Genomic DNA, 21,156 nt, shown 5'->3' on the forward strand with positions numbered 1-21,156 from the left:
GCCCCAAAAGCAAGACTTTGTCTCCTAGAACCCAGCCCTGCAGTGTTTCTCTATGTGGTAAATATTAAACATCTTCAAGAATTGTCTAGACATGGGAACTTCAACTTCCTTACCACCCACTGGGCCTTAATCCCTCGGAACAGGGCTTCTGCCTGTGCTAGTAAATTAAACAGTCCTCTCTAAGGCCTCATCTCTCTTCACATTCCCCTCCCTCCCTCAGCCCCAACATCATTGGCCTTTGGCTGATTCTGATCTAAAGGCTTGCGTATTTTAAAATAGTTCATCCTTCTTCCAAGAACGCCTTCTCAGTACTCCAGGGAAGCGACACTAATCAGTAAATACGTATATAGAAAGAGACTTCTTTAGGGGATTGGTTCATAGAATTATGGAGGATGGCAAGGTCAAAGCCTTCAGCATAGTTGTGTAGAGTCAGAAAGACCTAGTACTGCAATCTGAGCCCCGAGGACTCGGGCTAAAAAACCAAGAAGGGCTGGTGCTCAAGTTCAAGCAGGAAGGTCACAGTTCTCTCTTATACTGGGGCGTCAGGCTTTTCTTCCATTCAGGCTTTAATAATTGGATGTGAGCCACCAACATTTTGAAGGGCAACCTGCTCTCCTCAGATTTCACTGATTTAAACCATGCCCTCCTTTGAAAATACCCTTACAGAAACATCAGGTAAAACCTTTGGTCACGTGGCTGAGCACTGTGGCACTTGCAAGTCGGCAGATAAAAATTCAACTTCACATTTGGCTGACATTTGGTGACACCGGCCTGTAATTCAGAACTTGGGAGGCAGAAGAAGGATTTGCTGCAAGTTTATGAGCAGCCTGGTCTACACGGAGGTTTCTAGGCTCCTCAGAGCTACAGAGTAGGACCCTGCCTCAAAAAAAATTAAGTAAATAAAACCATACAATATCTCTACTACTTGTAATACAAAGCTTACGACTCAAGTTTCTGACCCCCTCATTAAACATTACTGTTTAAAAAGTCCTCTTAAGTCATTCACTCTAAAGTAGAATCTATGGTTTGGTTTGATTTATTATACAGGTAGCAAGATTCAGTGTCTAAGACTACCATATTATTTGCGTATGTATTTAGTCTCTGTCATTTCTGCCATCATCATCACTAGCTACATGATATTGAGAAAGTTTATCTTGGTCACCGTTATAGCCCCACTGTATCAATTACTGCATCACACATAGTAGGGACTATGTTAGCCGGTGTTAGTTTGGGGGCCAAATTGAAGATGGAGTTCAAAGCGCAAAAGATGCATTATGGATAACATCTGTGAAAGGCAAGATGACGGGGCGGCAAGAGCCACGGAACCAAAATGCAACTCAGATTTGTGGGAAAGAGGTAGAAGAAGAATCTTAGATTAGAGGCAATTCTAACAAAATTTCAGCCAGCCCAACGGGGAGTCTTTGAGAGGAGTTTTGCATCCATAGGGCTCCATCTCCAGTCACTGACTGGTCACCACATCGAGACACTAGTCATCAGTAACAAGGCATGGTTAAGCTAGAGAACAGAGGCTGGGCTGGTCAGATGTGATCTCTCAGCTTCCTGCTCTGGCCCCTCCCACCGTGCCGCCCCTACCATTATGGACTTCTACTCCTCTGGCACTCTCAGCCAAAATAAACTCTTCCTGAAGTTGCTTTTGGTTATAGAGTTCTATTACAGCAACAGAAAGGAACTACTACATTCCCTAAGTGACCTCCCAGGCCTCCTCCTTCTGCCTGTCTGTCCTGCACACCTCAAGGCACATATGGTCACTGCCTTCGTAGTTTGGGTTTATTGTGTGGTATTATTTGGTGTTATGACTGCAGAGCACTCTTTGTGTGCCTGCCCTTGCACTGAACCTCCACTTGTATCATCTCAGTTATCCTCACTCAGCCCCCAAAGAGATCTTACTATTCCATTTTAGAGGTACAGAAATTGAGACTCAGAGCGGCTACTTATCCAAAGTTCACATAGCTTATAAACTGCCAGAATTAAAACTCAGGTCGATGCAACCCTTCAGTCTGTCTTCCACCTAATCGAAAGACTGGCAAGAGTCAGCATGTCTTCTTTCAACTTGCATGTCAATCAAAATGCAGCTAGTTGAGGATGCAGCGTGGCTGGTGTGGTTTGGCGGCCATATTATACAGTTCCTTAGAGCCCAGAAGTGACTGGTGTAGCTGAGCAGACAGCAGGTGCCTGGTGGCCGACTGGGCCACACTTGCTGTGGAGGTACTGAAAGCCCTGAAGGGGTTAAGAGCTCTGGTGGAGAGGGTCTGGCTGTGGGCCACTTCCTCTAAATAATAAGCCCCTGGTATTCTTGCTAATGACATTCTCACTGCTTCAGGTTTTACTCGCAGGAGTAATGAATTAATTAGTGAATATGGGTGAGAAGCTCTTTGAAGCTGTAAAAAGCCCACAGTGCAGATGCTAAGCAAAGGAACCAAACAGACTAAATCAGAGAGCCCACGAGGGCCGGATGGCTCTTGGGGAAGCAGCCCCCAGCTCTCTCTGAGGACATGTGCAGACAGAACAAAGGAAAGGCAAAAATTCCTTGAAAGAGCACCCAAGACCTGTGCCTGCCATCAGAGGTTCCCTGGCCCATTCTGGGGGTCTAGCAAACAGTCACACGGTCTTCTCGTTCCCACGAAGTGGCAGCAGTCCCTGTGGGACTGTGCGGAGGGGGGGGGGGATATCTGAGGCCACTGTTGCCATCAGGCTGTGCCTTGCCCTGAGCTACTCCATTTGAGGCAAAACAATTTCCCAGACGTTACTTTACCGTGAGAGAGGGCATTTGATTCCATCTGAGGACGGAAGATGACTCTGTACCTTGGACATGTAAGAGACACATCTGTCTTGCACCACCAGCAAGGCGCCCACTGGTAAATAACTTATTCCTAAATGCAGAGAGGGTGCTTCCCTACAAACTTATCAAAATAAACTGAGTCTATAGGAACACAGGGATTTCCTAAAGTCATATCAGGAAAACTAAACCCAATGACTTGCCAAACATATCAGACCGAAAAAAGGGTCCAACTCCCTCACCTGGGTGCCATAAAGAGAAGATCTCTAATACTGCCATAGCAGTCACACCCTGGCCTGCCACCTGACCACCCGACACATGCAAGGAACAAATAGGCAGAGAGCTCCCAGTTGTCCCAGAGGTTTGGGCCTGGCTTGTCTCTGTTGTTGATGCAGCCCACTTAGACCTTCCACCCATGTATCCGTCTAGACCTGCTGTCTATCTGCCTCTTCATTCATTCGGACCCAGCTCTGCCGTTTGCTTTTTCAGCTTCTGAGATCTTGCACTGCCTTTCTGCAGTTCTATGGTGGCTCTGCAGCCTGAACAGCAGCAGCAGCAACATCAGCAGCAGGTCTCTGACCTGGTCCATTATCTCATCCCCAGAGAGACTCTTCTCGTATCCTTCCTGGTCTCCTTTCCCACCTCTCTGACCTCGTGGAAACTCCTTGAACTCTGTGCTTAAGCTTCTTTAACCCTATATAGCCATTCTACATTTAATAGATAATGTATAAATGCAACTTACGTTTATACAATAGAGAGATCATTTACTATGTGCAGCTATGTAGAAGGATGGGGGAAAGATAAGCAACAATAAGGCTATTTGAAATGGCTTTAAGGGGTCATAGTATCTTATATTTACCTAAAATTACATATAATGCATATACATATATATGTATGCATACATGTGTGTATATAATATATATATTATATAGCATCCCACTTGGACTGGGAATGTGTATTCAATTTGACACTGTGGAAGAACAGAAACATAATGTCTATATTTCTGACATAGTGTGCTCAGGACACCACATAGTGAACACAGCATGGAAGAGAGACACATCATCACTGTCTTCCATGGCTGTTATATTGGTTTCTTTTCTGCTACAAGATATATAGAGATGTTGTAGAAGTGTGTGTGTGTGTGTGTGTGTGCGTGTGTGTGTTCTCAATATCCGGGGGCCCACAACAACCAAAGCCATGTTTGACTTCTTACTGCATCAACTATGGTAGAAGAGGAGACCAAGTAAGAGATCATGAACTGGGAGACAGAGAGAGACCACAGCCTGCTATCGGGAAGCTATTCTCGGGAAGAAAGGCCTTGGGAGCAGGTCCCTGCATGGGGAGCTCTTCTTGTTAAAATCATGCTTTTCACAAGCATATCATCTCATGAAACATCCTATCCTTATCAACGTTAGGTTTCTGAGCAAAGTGACATTGATTGTTGCTATGGGAAACAGCGTGACACTCCTGCTTTAGGGAGAGTGGATCCCTACTGTCCCCATGGATGTCACCTGGAAAGACAACTCAACCTCAAAGACAAGATAATGTGAGGGCTATTGGAAACATCTGAAGGACTGATTCCTCCAAATAGAGCTGGAAGGCCAGACTGGGAGCTCAAAGGATGAAAGATAGCTCATACTAACAAGCATTGAAGGAATTTGGGAACATGGTGTTTGGACCAGAAAAAAAAAATGGCCTTTGGAGTTGGGGGTGTCACTCTGTAGTGTTGAATCAATCCTAGGTAGACAAACGCTGTCTCTGCAGAGCCCTCAGCCACTCCAGTCTTGGGCAAGCTCTGTATCCGCCATAGCCATGACCCTATCATCTCAACACCCTGGGACACTCTACCTATCCCAGCCTCCCTCCTGGGGCTGTACATGAAACTGGGGCAGCACATACCGAACGTGGGACTTAAATTGAACTGCTGAAACCCATGACTCAGTAGGATGCTGAGAAGGACCTGAGGGTCAAGAATACTCAAGAACACACTAGGGACCCTTCAACCAAAATTTCACAGCGACATCAGAAGAGGCAGGCTAGGATCTCTGAAAACTTGAAGCAGACATCTAACTGTAAAAAGCATAAGGGACTCAATAGCACCACCTCCTGTCAATAAGAAAAACTACAAGCAGCCAAATTTGAAATCAGTATTAATAAGATGTTGAGGCCTTCAAAAATCATTTACTGGGTCAAGACCCTGAGGGGAAATGAGGCTTACAAGAGACAAAACAGATTGTTGAAAACAGGGCAGAGGAGAAACATGAGTTTGAAGACTCTAAGCTTGTCTCTGTGGGTGTCCTATCTAAGGCTGAGAAGGCAACTGTGTCTTGATTTTTAGAGAAGGGGAGGAGCAGGAAAAAGAGGATGAAGATGAAGAGGAGAAACATAATGAAAATGTTTAACCCTGGAATGAGCAGCATGCAATTTATATTAGCAATGTCCCCATTTTGCAGGGCCGCCAGTTGGATTAAAGACTCAGGTCCTGGTGTGTGGTGGCCCAGCAGGGGTTCTCTGGCCACAGGGCTGCACCTCCACCAGAGAAGCATGAACTGGAGCACAGAGATGCCACTGCAGCCACCTCCTGGTAGTCTTGTCCAATTCTATTCCCTATGAAGGAGGGAGGGAAGCTAGAGATCCTCCAGGAAAACAAATACCTGGGGCACTGAACGCTGCTCACAGTTACCGGTAGCAGAGGCCTCCCCATTGCCATTTTCAAAGGCAAGCGTGGAGTTTGCTCATGTTTCCTGGTGTTTTCAAACATTCTTAAGCATCAACAGTTGAACTTTGGGACTGTTTGAGGACAAACAGCATGTCATCTTTCCTGCTTTGTGTCCAGAACAGAATTCCAGGGTGACCACTGGCATAGATAGACCTGGGCTTGGCAATCATTCAAGAAAAAAATGCAGGTCCCTTCCCCCACACAGAAGGCAAAAGAAAACAGAGAGCCACATTCCCAAGAAGACTGCTTTCTTTGTTTCTGGTTTTTATTGTTGTGTTCTGGTCTGTTCTGTTCTGGTCTGGTCTGGTCTGTTCTGAGGATTGTGTTGAATGTGCAGATCACCTTTGGTGGAATGGTAGTTTTCACAGTATCAATCCTACCATTCCATGAGCGTGAAGATCTTTGTGCTTTTTTTTTCCATTGCTTCACTTTCTTGTGTTTGAACATTTTCATTGTATAGGTTTATTCCATGGTATTTTGTAGCTCCTGTAAATAGGATTGTCTCTAGGGCTTTCCCGTCTCGCATATTAGTCTTCAGTATATGGGAATGCTACTAATTTGGCTGTGTTGGTTCTGCTGCCTTTCATCTTATTGAAAATAGTTCTCAGCTCCAGGGATTTCCTCATGGAGTCACTGTGTGTAGACTCACACCATCCGCAAACAGGGATACTTTGACCCCTTCCTCTCCTGTTTGAATCCCTTTTATTTCTTTCCCTTCCTTTATTTCTCTGGCTGACTTCAAGAACTACATTGAATAGAAATGCCAAGAGTTCTTCATGTTAGTGGGAATGTGTCAAGTTTTTTTCCCCATTTCGCATGACGGTGGCTAGAATTGTTTTATACAGCTTTTATTGTTTTGAGATACATTCATTCCTAGTCTCTCCTGGGATTCTGTCATGAAAAGATTTTGTTTTTTCTCCATCTATTGAGATTATTGTGTTATCTCCTTGAGTCCATTTATCCAATAAACTACGTTTATTGATATACTTGAAGCTGAACAGTCCTGCAGGTACTAACAGCTTAAACACCCTCTTAACACTCCCTTCATTATATCTTGTAGGTTTTGTAGGTTATATTTTCATTTTCATTCAATTCTATTTTGCTTCCTTCTTTATTTCTTCAGTGTCCCATTCATCATTGCATCATTTATCATTCCTGAGTTGATATGTTTTCTGTACTTCTCTTCATATTGATTTATAACTTTATACCATTGTGGTTAGCTATCCCAGTTACTGTATTTGTTAAGACTTGTTTTATGCTCAACATATGACCTATTTTAGAAAATTGTCTTAGTTGGGGTTTCTGTTGCTGTGAAGAGACACTATGACCATGGCAACTCTTAGAAAGAAAACTATTTAATTGAGGACTGGTTTAGAGTTCCGAAATTTAGTCCATTGTCACAATGGTGCTGGAGAAGGAGCTAAGAGCTCTACACCCAGATCCAAAGGCAGCAGGAAGAGAAAAAGAGCCACTAGGTTGCCTTGAACTTCTGAAGCTCAAAGCTCACCCTCCAGTGATACAGTTCCTTCAACAAGGCCACACCTCCTGAGAGTATCACTCCCTATTGGCCTATGAGAACCATTTTTATTCAAACTACCACAGAATGACCCATGAACTACTGAGAATTATGTCTATTCTTTTGTGTTTAAGTAGAATGTTCTGCAGGTGTCTTAGTCTATCTGATATATAGTGTCATTTAACTTCAGTGTTTCTTTCCACATTGAGGTTCCCAGTGATGAAAGTGGTATATTCAGATAATCCTCTGTGACTGTGGTGGGATCAATGTGTGGCATTGCAGTATTTGTTTTATAAAATTAAGTGCATATATTTTGAGGAATAAAATTTCCTCTTGATGGGTGGTTCCCTTGATCAGGACAAAGTGACCCTCTTTCTCTCTTCTGACTAGATTTAGGTTAAAGTCTATTTTTGGAAGATATTAAAATAGCAACTCCTGCCTGCTTCCTGGTTTCATTTGCTTGGAATGACTTTTTCCTTCCTTTCAATCTAAAATAGTACTATCTTTGATCAAGATGTATGATTCCTGGAGGCAGCAAATATATGGATCCTATTTTTTTAATCCCATATGTTAGTCTGTGTCTTCTGAGGGGGGATTGAGTACATTAATATTCAGAGTTATGATTTAAAGGTGCATGCTGATTTCTGACATTTTGTGATGTTTGATAATTCCTCAGGGCTCTTTTTTCTAATGAGTGACTGAGCATCTTTTATTTTTCCCTCGTGTAGCCTCTTGGATGTGTTTATCTTCCTCTTCAGTCCAAGGCACTCCATATAATAATCCTCTATAGTGTGGATTTTGTGGTCATCTATTCTTTTGGTATGGTTTTTATTATGGAAAGTTCTTCTTTTGCCTTCAATTGCAACAGCGAGTTTTCGGCTGGGTATATGAGGCTGGGCAGCAGTTAAGAACTTCCTGAGTTTGGAATACATCATTCCAAACTCTTCTTGATTTTAAAGTTCTTGAATAAAAGTCAGTAGCTATTCTGATAGGCCTGACTCTGTGTGACCTGGTCCTTCTCTCTTTCGGCTTCCAATATCCTTCCTTGGTTCTATGTAGTTATTGTTTTAACTATACTATGGCAGAGGGAGTTTATTTTCTGGTCCTGCCTATTGAACATTCTGTGTGCCTCTTGTATCTGGATGGACTTTTTCTTTCTCTAGATTTTAGAAAAGTTCTTCTGTGATTTGATTTTAAATAGTTTCTATGCCTTTCTTATGAAATTCTTCCCCTTCTTTATGCTCATAGTTCATGAGTTTTGCATTTTCATAGGGTCCCAAAATTCTTGCATGTTTCAGTAATACTTTTTTAAATTTACCATTGATCTTGACTGAAAATCCAATTCTTGTGTTTTGCCTTCAAATCCTTGTATTTTGTCTTCTGTGTGACCCACTCTAGAGACTTTCCACTGAACTTCTCTTTTACTCTACTGTGTTTTTTATTTCTATTGTCACTGATGTTTTAGAGATCAGGTACTATCTCTAGTCAACCCCTGTGAGTTATGCAGAGTCAGCTGTGTTTTTTTATTTCTATTGTCACTGATGTTTTAGAGATCAGGTACTATCTCTAGTCAACCCCTGTGAGTTATGCAGAGTCAGCAGGAACAGTCACTTTCCAGAGGTTACTCCACTCTGATAACTGAGAACCAGATGCCTACAAAACAAACAGTTATTAGGCATTAATTATTTTACACCTGACAGTCATGCCTTTAATCCCAGCACTCGGGAGGCAGAGGCAAGCAGATCTCTGTGAGTTTGAGGTCAATCTGGTCTATGAAGTGAGATCTAGGACAGCCAGAATTGTTACATAGAGAAACTCTGTCTCAAAAAAAAAAAAGAATTAAACCTGACTTCTCAGTGGAGACTCTAAAGCCAGAAGGACCTGGACAGATGTTTTACAAACTCTAAGAGACCACAGACGCCAGCAGCCTGGACTGTTATACCCAGAAAAAAATTCAATAACAATAGGTGAGAAAAGAGACATTCCAAGATAAAAACCAAATTTAAGTAATATCAATCTATAAATTCAGCCCTGCAGAAGGTGCTAGAAGGAAAACTTCAGCCTCAAGAGGTTAATCACTCCTAAGAAAATACATGGATACACAATCCCAAGCCAGCAAATAAAAGGGGCAGGGGGACACCACAATAACAATATAACAATAATCAAGAAACTGCTCATTGATAATTCTCAACATCAAGGGTCTCAATTCCAAAACAAAGAAAGACACAGACTAGCAGAAAGGATGGGAAAATAGGATCCACCTTTCTGCTGCATCCAAGAAACACACCTTAACATCAAAGCTATACATCACTTCAGGGTAAAAGGATGAAAAAAGAAATTCCATGCAAATGCCCTAAGAAACAAGCCAGTATAGGGATTTTAATATCTGAAAAGATAGAGCTTGAACCTAAACTAATCAGAATAGATAGTGAAGATCACTACATGCTTATCAAATAAAAAATTCACCAAGAGGACATGGCAATTCATAGCACCTATGCACCAAAAGCAAGGGTACCTAAATTCATAAAAGAAACACTACTACAGCTTAAATTATATATTGACCATAACACACTGATAGTAGGTGAGTTCGATACCCAACTCTTGCCAATAGGCAGGTCATCAAGACAAAAGGTAAACAGAGAATTGCTGAAGCTAACTGATGTAATAAATCAAATGGTCTTAACAGATATTTATAGAATATTTCACCAAACATAAAAGAATATGCCTGTTCTCAGGACATCATGGAACGTTATCCAAAACTGACCACATACTTGGACACAAAGCAAGTCTCAACAGATACAAGAAAACAAAATGAAATAATACCCTGCATTCTACCAGACTACCAGGGATTAAAGCTGGATATCAACAACACAAACAACAGAAAGCTTACAAATTCACAGAAACCAAGCAACTCACTACTGAATGAAAAATTGGTCAAGACAGGAAAAAATCGATATTCTAGAACTGAATGAAAATGAATACACATCATACCCAAACTTATGAGAAACAATGAAGGCTGTTCTAAGAGGCAAGTTCATAGCAGTAAGTGCCTACATAAAAAAATAAAAATTAAAGAGATCTCATACTTGTAACTTAACAGCACACCTGAAAGTTCTATAATAGGAAGAAAGAAAGAAAGAAAGAAAGAAAGAAAGAAAGAAAGAAAGGAAGAAAGAAAGAAAAGAAAGAAAGTTGTTTCTTTGAGAGAATCAGTAAGATTGACAAACCCTTATCCAAATTAAAAAGCAGAGAGAGAATATCCAAATTAACAAAATTAGAAATGAAAAGGGGCACATAATAGCAAACGCTGAGGAAATCCAGAGAATCACAAGGTCATACTTTAAAACCTTTCTCCACCAAATTGGAAAATCTAAATAATAATAATAATAATTTTGTCAGCAGGTACCATTTACCAAAGTTAAATCAAGATCAAATAAGTAATTTAAACAGACCCACAACCCCTAGTGAAATAAAGTTGGCAGTAAAATCAAGAACGAGACAAGACTGTCCACTTTCTCCACATCTATCCAGTATGGCACTTGAAGTCTTAGGCAAAGACAACTGAAAGGATTCAAGGGGATACTAGTTGGAAAATGCAGGGACATATGCAGACCAGAATAGCAATGAAGGCAGCTGTTGAGTTGTTTAACTAAGCTTAAACCATAAACTTAGCTAAAAATAATATGTTTTTTTTCCTGTAACTCAACTGTGAAGTTCTTGAGTATGAACATTATAGATGACAAACACCAAGTCACAATGTGAAAAGTGTGGACACTGAATGAACTGCTTTCCTTGTAGGGTTCCACTCTAGAGTGTTCCTACTCGAACACTTAGCTATACTTCTTACAGGGCAGGAGCCATGTTTTATACTTTGGGAATCTGCATGTGGAAATGCAATAATTATCTAGAATATAGCAAGGCAACAACTTACAGAATGAAGACATTGTTTCATGAAATATACTAATGAATGAACAAATGAATGAATGAATTTCTCTACCCACTAGATTATAAATTTCTCACAAGCAGAAGCTATACCTTATACTTTTCTGCACTTCCTAACAAACAAAAGTGATGGTGGTGGTGGTGGTGGTGGTGGTTGTGGTAGTGGCATGACCATCATAATGGCCTCCATGACTTCTTCGAGTCCTTCACCCTTTCCCTTTCTCCCAAATATATGATGCACCTGAGAAACTCTCCAACCTCACGGAACTGTTGGAAGAAGCAAATGACGATGTGTCAAAGCAACATTTTGCAAATACAAAACATTCTTCGAATGGTTTTACCCTCCAGGGCAGTCCCTAGCTTTGAAAGCAAGTGGCTGTCCAACCACTTTAGCAAAGACCTGTGCTCTGGAAAACACCTGGGGCCATATCTCGTCATCTGTTAAAAGGTTTCAGAACAAAACCACATCCTGCCTAGGCAGAAATACAGCAGCTTCAAAGTCCCTGGTCCTAGAAAGGCTCTGATCGACTCTATCCCCGGACGCGGTGTCTGATTGAATCCTAGCCTACCCTCGCTCTTTCACTCAGGATAGGGCACCGAGACAAGGCTCTTACAAGGCTGTGAAGCCTTTGTCTTTTCCACCAGAGTGACAAATACCTGAGAGGTCTGAACCTGTCAGAGCTCTCCACAGGACTCTGGCAGCTCAGAATCCTGCTCCAAGACTCCAGATCAAACACTCGTCAGCCGTGATCGGGAGAAGTCATTTTCCTCTCTAGTCTCAGTTCCCTGTAAGTCACCACGTCTTCGAAGTGGATGTGTTCTGCATCTCTCAAAAGCCTGCAATTAAACAGTCCTTTCCCTTTCTTACTTGTCCCTAGCCTCACTGACCATCCTGCTGTGTCTGGAACATTCCAGAAACAAGCAAGTTTCTTGGACTTTCACAGGCGCGTCCCCTACCCTCAGACAGAAACTTGGCTTTCATCCTGTTTCTAGCTACAGCCCATGCACATTCCCCAAGGTTCTGTCTCTGACCTTCTCTTCTTCACAGCGCTTGCCACCTTTTAAAGTATTTCCCTTATTTCCTTTGCTATCAGATGGCAAGAATCTGCATAATGGTGAGGATAGCTGCCTGTCTTGTTCACTGTCCTGAACAATGTGCCTGGCACACTGTAGGGCTCAACACTATCTGTTAAATGCCCATAACATGCTTACTGAGCACCTATTGTGCTTTAGGCTCTGAGCCTAGCAAGAACATTTAAAGAGCCCTTGAGATGCTATCTAGCACAGGAAACAAATTGAGGTCAGTTAAATCTATTGATCAAGAAAACAGGAGCAGACATGTAGGGATGATGGACTTGAATGGTCCTGCAGAAGAGCTAATTCATTGTGTGGGGCACTGCTCAGTGAGAACTACCCAAGGGCTTGACCCCACTCTGAGTAGTAAGATAAACAACACTGCCCAGAGACAGGGAGCGGGGCGGCTTCTTCCAAGACAAAAAGAGGGCTTATTCTAGAAAGCACTACAGGCAAGACCCTGTCCTTTACTAGCAGAGGTATTTAGCCCTGAGATTATTTAATAAGTGTTGTTGAGTGAATTAATAAATTATTCAAATAAGAAGAGGCAATACAGATACTTTCTGTCTCTGTGGCTCTCTGCCTGCGTTGCTGTGGTCCATGACTAAAACCTCCTCCCTGACAAAGGCAATTTTGGAAGGGAAAATATTTCCCTCTGCCCCTAAGGTTCCATAATTGATTTTATGATAAACTGACAACAGTCAGATTATCATGTGAAAACATACAAATTTCATGGAGAACGTGTAGATGCCCAAAAGAATGGTGAGATTTTTGTAGTTAAAAATAAAGCGTAGAGGTGATGTAGTAAAGGAAGGGAGAAAATAGCATTCTTAGGAAAGAGGCCGGTGGGAGCATAGATGGGCTAGATATGGTGGACGTGCCTTCTCTGTGTGGTACCGACTTCTGTCTCCATCTCCTGGGATAGAAGTGCATCTTCCTTGTTGATGAGGCTCCCGGGAATGGGACTGAGGACAACAGCATTCCCTGTGGGTCATCTATCCTCAGGCAGGAGAGGGGTTCAGAGAAAGCTCCTCCAGGCCTCTGACACTTCCAAGTCACTTCAGCTCAAAATAATCAACGATCCAAAGTGGCACACTTGAAGGGGTGCATCCTCAGCTCCTCCAGTTCCCAGGGAAAGTCAACACTATACAGCTTTAGAGATGTCCTCACCAACAGCCTTGGTGAAAGTCTACCTTTCCAAGCAAAACTGATGTTTTAATCACTGGAACAGATCATTATTAAAAATTTTATTAATTATTAATTATTCGATAATTTAATTATTAAGTATTAAATAATTTAATTTTCAACTTGAAATAAGATGCTAAGGAAAAGTTAGTTGCAACAAGGAAATTTTGATGGGGACTCCAGCAAGACAGATCAGGGGACAGAGAGAAAGGACTTCTGGCTTGTTTGGCAAATCTGGTCTTTGCCTGTTGGGTATGGCCCACACAAAAAATTTTGTGTTTTTAAATCACAGGTGGGAAAAACAACAATAATAATAATTACTACTTTGTGACACGTGAAAATTGTACAATATTCAAATGTCCATCTGGTCACCACATTTTTCCTGGGACACACACAGGATGCTCACTCGCCTGCACGCCATCTGTGGGTGGTTCCTTTCCCTCACAAGCACCAAAGGCATACTTAAGCATTCACGACAGACTGCACAGTCCGTGCAGCCAAAGTGTTTGCCATCTGTGCTATATGGGAAGCGGGTGCAGGAACAGTGGGTGAATTCCCAACTTTGCTAGGACATCAGCATCACCTAGGTAGATTTACACTGCCTCTATACATCTGCCCAACTCAGAGACCTTTAAAAGCTACCAAAGTCAAGCTCACTGTTGGCCGGTCCAGCAAAGTCTTCACAGCACACAAGAAGAGCCAACAAGGGTTCGTTCTCTGGGCATCTCTAAACATGCGGCCTAACAACAGCTCTAGGCAGTGAGTTCTTTCCTTTCAAGCCCTTGGGTCCTTGTTAAGTGTCTGAGACCCTTTTCTCCTCTTGTCAGTAAAGCCTTGGGGCGTGGGGGTGGGGGGGAGCAGCCTGGCATCATGGAAGGAGTCATCTCCTTGGCTACTTAAGGATTACGTGGTCACAAGTACTTGAGCCTCAGGTATTCTGCTGAACAGTGAGGTATGTACAGAAACCTGCTGCGCCCCAGTGAGATTATGATTCCCCACGGGCATGCATTTCATTCCTTGGATGCTGCAAGCTAGTTCCTAGCTACTGGGTCCATTTTAACGGATAAGAGCAGATGCCAAAAGTTAAAGGTTAAGGCAGGTGAAGTCACTCTCCTACAAGTTCTCTGCCAATCATACAAAAATAGGGCTCGGATCAAATGGTGTATGTGTTGACTTCGCTAGGCCATGGATCCAGATAGAGAGTAACTTAACCTGATATCTCCCTCTTCTTCTCCCTCCTGCATCTCCCTCTTCCTCCTCCTCTCCTTCTCTCCCTGCACTCCTACACATACCGGGATTCGTTAGACAAGCATCCACAAGTTTAAGACGAAAACAATTCACGAAACTTGGTCCATAAGCTCAATGAATGCACGGTCCCCTCCATTCGCCACCCAGCCACTTTGCATGCCAAAATAATATTCCATCAGTCAGAATTAGGTTGCCCTTCTCATTGGCACCAGGCAGCCAGAATCCTGGGTGTGGGAGAAACCTGTAGACAGCAAGCCCTAGGCACAAATCCTGAAGACATGGGCCCCAGTTTGTCAGGTTCTTGGGCCTTGTGCTTGCAAGTTTAAGGTTTTCTCTGAAGCGTTTAACTCAATCCACAACGTGTGAGAAACGCAGATTTTGCTAATAAGCATAGCTTTCTAATACCATTATACTTATTAATAGCCCACCTACACCTATATCACCAATGAAAACCCATTTCTTAACTCATTGCACTAATTAGCAAGATCACTAGTATTAACAAAAGAAAAAAGAAACAAAAGGGCACAGGGCAGTTTCCCGAATGTGAGCGTTCTCACTGGGTTACCTGCTAGCCGATCCCGAGACTTGAGCTCCTGATTGACGGTAATTGATGGCACCTGGGGTGTGGTTGAGATTAATTGGTGTATATATGCAAACACACTTTTAACTCAAAAACTCCCAGGGTAGCTGAAAGTAGATCACCAACATTATAACTGTGTGGTACAAAAGATGTCAAGTTCCTAAGTCCAATTTTAATCTCCTTCAAGCTACTCCTCACTCGGTGCAATCCCAACACCCAGAGATCCTGTAGCTTCTCCTTTGAGGTCACAGGGGGACCCCCGAGGCTTATGTCCCTAGCACTGAAGAAATCCCACTGACATTGGTGCAGTTCTTCCGGTGGACTCCTGGTAAGAGATGAACTCAGGCCTGAGTTCTAGAACCCCCCACCAAGGCTGGAAGCCCAGGCCTAGATCGTGTCTAGATAGGCCACATGTTATGTCCCTCTGAAGCTCAGGACATGAAGTCCCACCCACCACACATCTCCCAAATTCCCCCAGCCCCATTGATCCTCCTGAAAGACCCCCGGAGTGGGAAGAGTCTCACTCAAGTCTATGGAAAATGGGCTCAAACCAGACAGAACCTGAAAGAGGAAAGTGTACACAGAGTCTCACCCCTAACCAGGAAGCTACTTAGAGTTATACCTACCTGCTAAGAGAGAGAAAAAAGTCTCTCTTCTCCAATGGAGTCACACTGGGCCTAACAACCACACTCTAGTGCAGGCTCCGTGCATGTGAGTAGTTGACCAACACAAAGGCTTGGGGCCTTAGAGGTAGGCCTTAAGGGTTATGGGCGGCCACTCCGCTTCTGTCCTGGCTCTTCACTTCCCGGTTGATGCCATGTGAGGTGTCTCTACCTTAGTTCCTACCACCATGGCTACGAGATGACCCTATCTCTGTGCCTTCTAGGCCATAATGGGAGACATCCTCTGAGCCATGACATAAAATAAAAGTCTCTTCTCTCAAGATACTTCTGGAAGGTATTTTGCCAGAGAAACAGAAGAATAACTAACATGGGCAGTGATTTGGCTCATAGGCCACCATAGTCTGCTGACCCCTGTTCTAGAATAGTATTCATCAGTGGGAGCTAATGTCAGAAAAAAAGAGAGGAGCCAAGGAGATGGCTCGGTGAGGAAAGGTGCTTGCTGCTGTGTTGGACAATCTGAGTTCCATCCCTGGGACCAATATAGTGGACAGAGGGAACTGACCCCAACAAGTTGTCCTCTGAGCATATGTGACTTGGGATCTGAGTCCACACAAGAAATAGAAATGAAGGAAGGGAGGGAGGGAGGGAGGGAGGGAGGGAGGGAGGGAGGGGAAGGAAAAAAGGAGGGTGGAAGGAAGGGAGAGAGGGAGGGAGGAAGAGAGGGAGAGGGGCAGGGAGGGAGGGAGGGAGGGAGGGAGAGAGGGAGGGAGGGAGGGAGGGAGGGAGGGAGGGAGGGAGGAAAAATTTTAAAGAGAGTCAACCAATGAATGACCAAGCACTTTCAAGCACAATAAAGCTCATATAAAAAAATAAGTAAATAAAAAACAAATAAAATCATATTCTGCAATCTTTACCATGTTTGCAAAGATCAAAGGATGAATCAAAATGGAAATTAGAAAATATTTAGAACTAGATGATTGTAAAGACACGAGTTCACCTAACGTGGTATTTAGACTGAACTTACAGCCTTTAATATTGCATTAGACAAAGAAGAAAGATTGAAAATTAATGAGCTCAGCTTGCAATCACTTCGGGAAAGAACAGCAGAATAAATCCAAAGAACGTAGAAGAAAATATATAACAAAGACAAGGGGAAATGCTACGAAATTGGAAACCAAAACACAAAACAGGAACAGGCAAGCTAAAAGCCGATTAATTGAAAGGAACAATAAAACAGACATGCAGCGGGAACTCAGCTACACCCACACTGCAAACAGGCTTGGAATAGCAGGAATCAAGACTGTTGCAGTTCGAACCGCCAGAAATGACAGATCGGGGAGATTAGAGAGGAGGCTGAAGGTTTGTTAACTGAAGACGACAAAGGGTTGGGATTTACTCTGCAGGTTCTCTTCTCCCCACTGTCTTGTGCTTTTTCAGAAAACCCTTTTCATGCCTGACTCCGGGTCCTCCACCGAACTCTCCTTCCCTCTTAACTGAGGGACCATCTCACCCCAGTGTCGCTGGGGAAAAGGAACCTTTCAGGGAACAGCCCGTTTGGGAGACTCAATTCCGAGTCCACTTCACCATCTGCCTTGCACCCATTTTGTTGCAAACCCCACTCCTTTACAGCCATAATAGCTGCCTCTTCCTGGTCTCATTTTTCGGAATAAGCATTTTCTGTCGCTTTTTCCCCAGGTTTCTCCCTGCAGGTCTTTTCTGTCCCACCAGCAACCTCATTAACATACACATGAACCGGTACAGCCGCCTCTTAACCCAGCTCCCAGACGCCTGCCACTTCCCCGCCAGATCTCCAAGGCAACCACAGTTTAACTTCCTTTTTAAAAATTAAAAAGGAAAAAAAATATTCTCTCAGGTTCCAAAAGCAGCCACATCTCTTCCCACCTGTCAGAGGAAAGGCCGAACTGACGCTAGCCAGATTTTAGGTTCCCACTTAACCCCTGCTCCCGTGCCCACTCCTGTCTGGCCTTCACCTTCCTGTGGGCATGCTCACTGCGGCTCTCCTCCTCCTTTCTCATTAAGGACGCCCTCCAGGAACTCTCCTACACATTCAACTCTGTCAGACTCTCCTGAGCGTCACACTGCATGCAGGCTCCGGGGGCGTCACTTGGAAACACTTCATGAGTGGTTTTTTCTAGCAATTATTCTTCAAATAATTGCTAAGTATTTGCACATGAAGACCTTTATTAAAACAGAGTCACAGATTGATATATAGATATATATATAAAGATATATATATAAAGATATATATCCCAATTAATGATGCTATATGTATTAATATAATTAATTGGTTTGTGTATAGTATATTATATGTAAGTATATATGATATCTATATATCTCCATATAGAGAGAGAAAGAGATCCAGAAACAATTCCAGGGAGTGGAACAGGCAGATATATTGTGGAATTTTGAATAAAAATCATTCCACAGCAGTGAGAATAGACAAGCCATCACAACCGTGTGTGAGTGTGTGTGTGAGTGTGTGCGTGTCCATCCCTGCAAAGCTGAAAGCTGAGCTTCACGACTGGAAGCCAGTACTGCAGTCTCCACAAGAGAGAAAAATGTGAAGGCCAGAATAGGATATTATGAAATCTCCTGGAAACTGACAATTCTACTTCTGAGTCTGAGTCCTTGCGAAAGGCATATTCCCTTTGTTAAAATTCATGAGTGCGACCCCCAGGCGGGCACCATCAAAATGGTGGAGAAACGGGAGTGAAAGAGAAGCAGAGCGGTTCACACGCTGTGGAGACGACGGAAGTGAAGAGAAGGCGGTGAGGAAGAGGCTGATATGAGTGGCCTTTGCTTCCACCTGAGGCCATGGTGATATCCAGCCCGGACTGCTGCCAAGGGCCATGTTGGGGTCCCTGCTCCTGCTGCAGCTGGGCTCTGTATTGACGTCCATGGCCCCTGTTACCACAGGGGGCCTTGTGGACCACAAGTGTTGAAATCCGAGGGCCATGCTGAGCTGGCCCCACCCTTCGCTGGCTCTGGGAGGTCTGGCCCTGCTACTCTGTGGCTGTTGCAGCTGGAGCGCTGGCCCCACCACTCACCACAGAACATAGGAGAGCTGCCCTTGATGGTGTGGGTGCCAGAGAGCTGGCTCAACCCCTTGCCACCAGAGGCTGGAACTAAACAGCTCAGCTACCACCCAGACCCACATCCGGTGCTTTGAGTTTGCCCAACCCAACATCTACCCCATCTATGACCTGCAGGAGCATGTCCTATGGAACCAGAGCTTCAGAATCTCCATGACTCAGGACAACACCAAGATACTCAAGAGGAATTTCAGTGAGGGTCCAGCATTGATGGTGGACCAAAAGCTGGAGACCTTGAACCAGACAAACAACTCATTTCAATGAACAATTGCAAGTAAAGCTGTTTGGACCAAAGAGTGGACTGTGTGACACCCACAGCTCCCAAAACCACTGAGATGAATGAAGGGGTGATGGAGAGGCAGAGAAAATGGAGGAGTGAAATGTTTTGGGGTTTTTATTTTGTTGAGGGGGGGACACTGCAAGGGTGAAGGTTGGATAGGGAGGGACTGAGAAATGAGTGGGATTGGGGTACATGATGTGAAATTCCCAAAGAATCAATAAAAAAAAGTTTTAAAAAATTCGTGTGTATGCACACATTTACAGGGTATTCACTTTACCGGAAAAAGGCATGCAGTAAGCACACACTAAGTGCCAGGCCCCACGTGAGAAACACAGGGAATCTAGAAAAAGCAGGACCCTCGATGGTTGGGAGTCTAGTTCCAGAAAGAAAAGAGCAGCCGCACGGCCATGCCAAGATTCAGATGGTATCCCAGACATAGCACAGACAGACATGACCCACTAACTGCCTGAGTCATGGAGATGCTTGACTCTAAACCCACTTCTCAGGGATGATATTCCAGGAGAGTTTTCAAGATCGTGGCTTCCACGCATAAGCGCGCACGCGCATAATTTATGACTCCTTGGACGGAGATGTCACTAAAGAGTAACATCAGTGTGTGCCTTCTCTTTGTAGCTGGGAACAGGGCAGGACTTCAGACAGGTAGGTCTGGGAGCTTGAAGATTGAGAGATGAAAAATATGACTAACACCAATGAGTTTTCATATTATTGTTATTTAGTGATATCTCAATCCAAGGAGTCATAAATTATGGCCCAAGAGCAACACAAAGAACCATCAAAAAAAATCTCATCCATGAGGGCCAGTTGTCACCAGCCTTCTTGTACCTGGTAAGAAACAGATGGTTTCATCTCCAGGCATATTCTCTCTCTCTCTCTCTCTCTCTCTCTCTCTCTCTCTCTCTCTCTCCCCCTGCCACCATTGAGCGTTGTTGAGTCTGTGTTGTTGTGTAGGCTGATTACTCCTTGGCCTATGGTCTACCCTGGCTGTACGGTCAGTATGCCAGAGATTGCACCATTAAAGAAAACTGACTTCCCCTTTCTCAGCAGAAATCAGATGCTCCTCAACCAGGGGTGGGGTTTCATGCCCACCTCCCCTCCACTGCGCTGGGATTTTGTTTGGCTTGAGCTTGTGTAGGTCTATGCACATTGTCATGACTACAGTGAGTTCGCATGTGCCTTTGCCCTTTGGTGTCTCCGAAACAGCTTCCTCGAAGTCATCCGCCATGGTTTTTTTGCTATGATATTTCTGCTCCTTCCTCCACATGGATTCCTGAGCCTTGAGGGAAGGGTTGTGGTACAGACATTCCATTTAGGACTGAGCACTCTGATCCCATTCTCTTTTTTATACTGTCCAAGATCCTAACCCAGGGAATGCTACCACCCGCGATGTCTGCTCACGGCAATTGATCTAATCAAGATAATAGCCCGCAGGCATGCCCAAAGGCTATCTTCCCTGCTAGTCTAGACAGTATCAAGTTGACAGTTGAGATTAGCAGTGGGGGGGGGGGGAATTTATCTAGAAAGAGGGACTCTGCCCCTGCTTCTTCCACAAAGCTGTAAGGACAACTGGAAGGGCTCAGGAGGAGCCCAGTGCAGTAAGTTCTATGTTATAAGGGGGGGGGGGGGGGCGACTTAATTGGGGAAGGGGGAGGGAAATGGGAGGCGGTGGCGGGGAAGAGACAGAAATCTTTAATAAATAAATAAATTTAAAAAAAAGTTAAAAAAAAATGCAAACAAGAAACAGGAGAGAATGCCACCTGGTGATGTTGACAAATTGGAGTTAAGGGTTTACAAGCCACGAACTGTCAGCTGCCATAAGAAGCTAAGTGCCCGCTCTCCCTGCAAAGACATCATGACCATGGCAACATCTTGTTCTTGTCTTCTGGCCTCTGGAATGACAAAATACATTTCTTCTTTAGCCACTGGTCATGATACTTCGTCATGGCAGCCTGAAGACGTACGCTAATGTGCTCCCAGCAGCAAGTCACCGTCTTGAATATCTACAGGGGCACATGCACCTCACCTTTGCCCTATTCAGTAAGACTTTGTAACCAAGGAGAC

This window comes from Microtus oregoni, unplaced genomic scaffold, assembly GCF_018167655.1.
Source record: "Microtus oregoni isolate MIOR12 unplaced genomic scaffold, Mior012 000022F_ref0000154, whole genome shotgun sequence".
NCBI lineage: Eukaryota > Metazoa > Chordata > Mammalia > Rodentia > Cricetidae > Microtus > Microtus oregoni.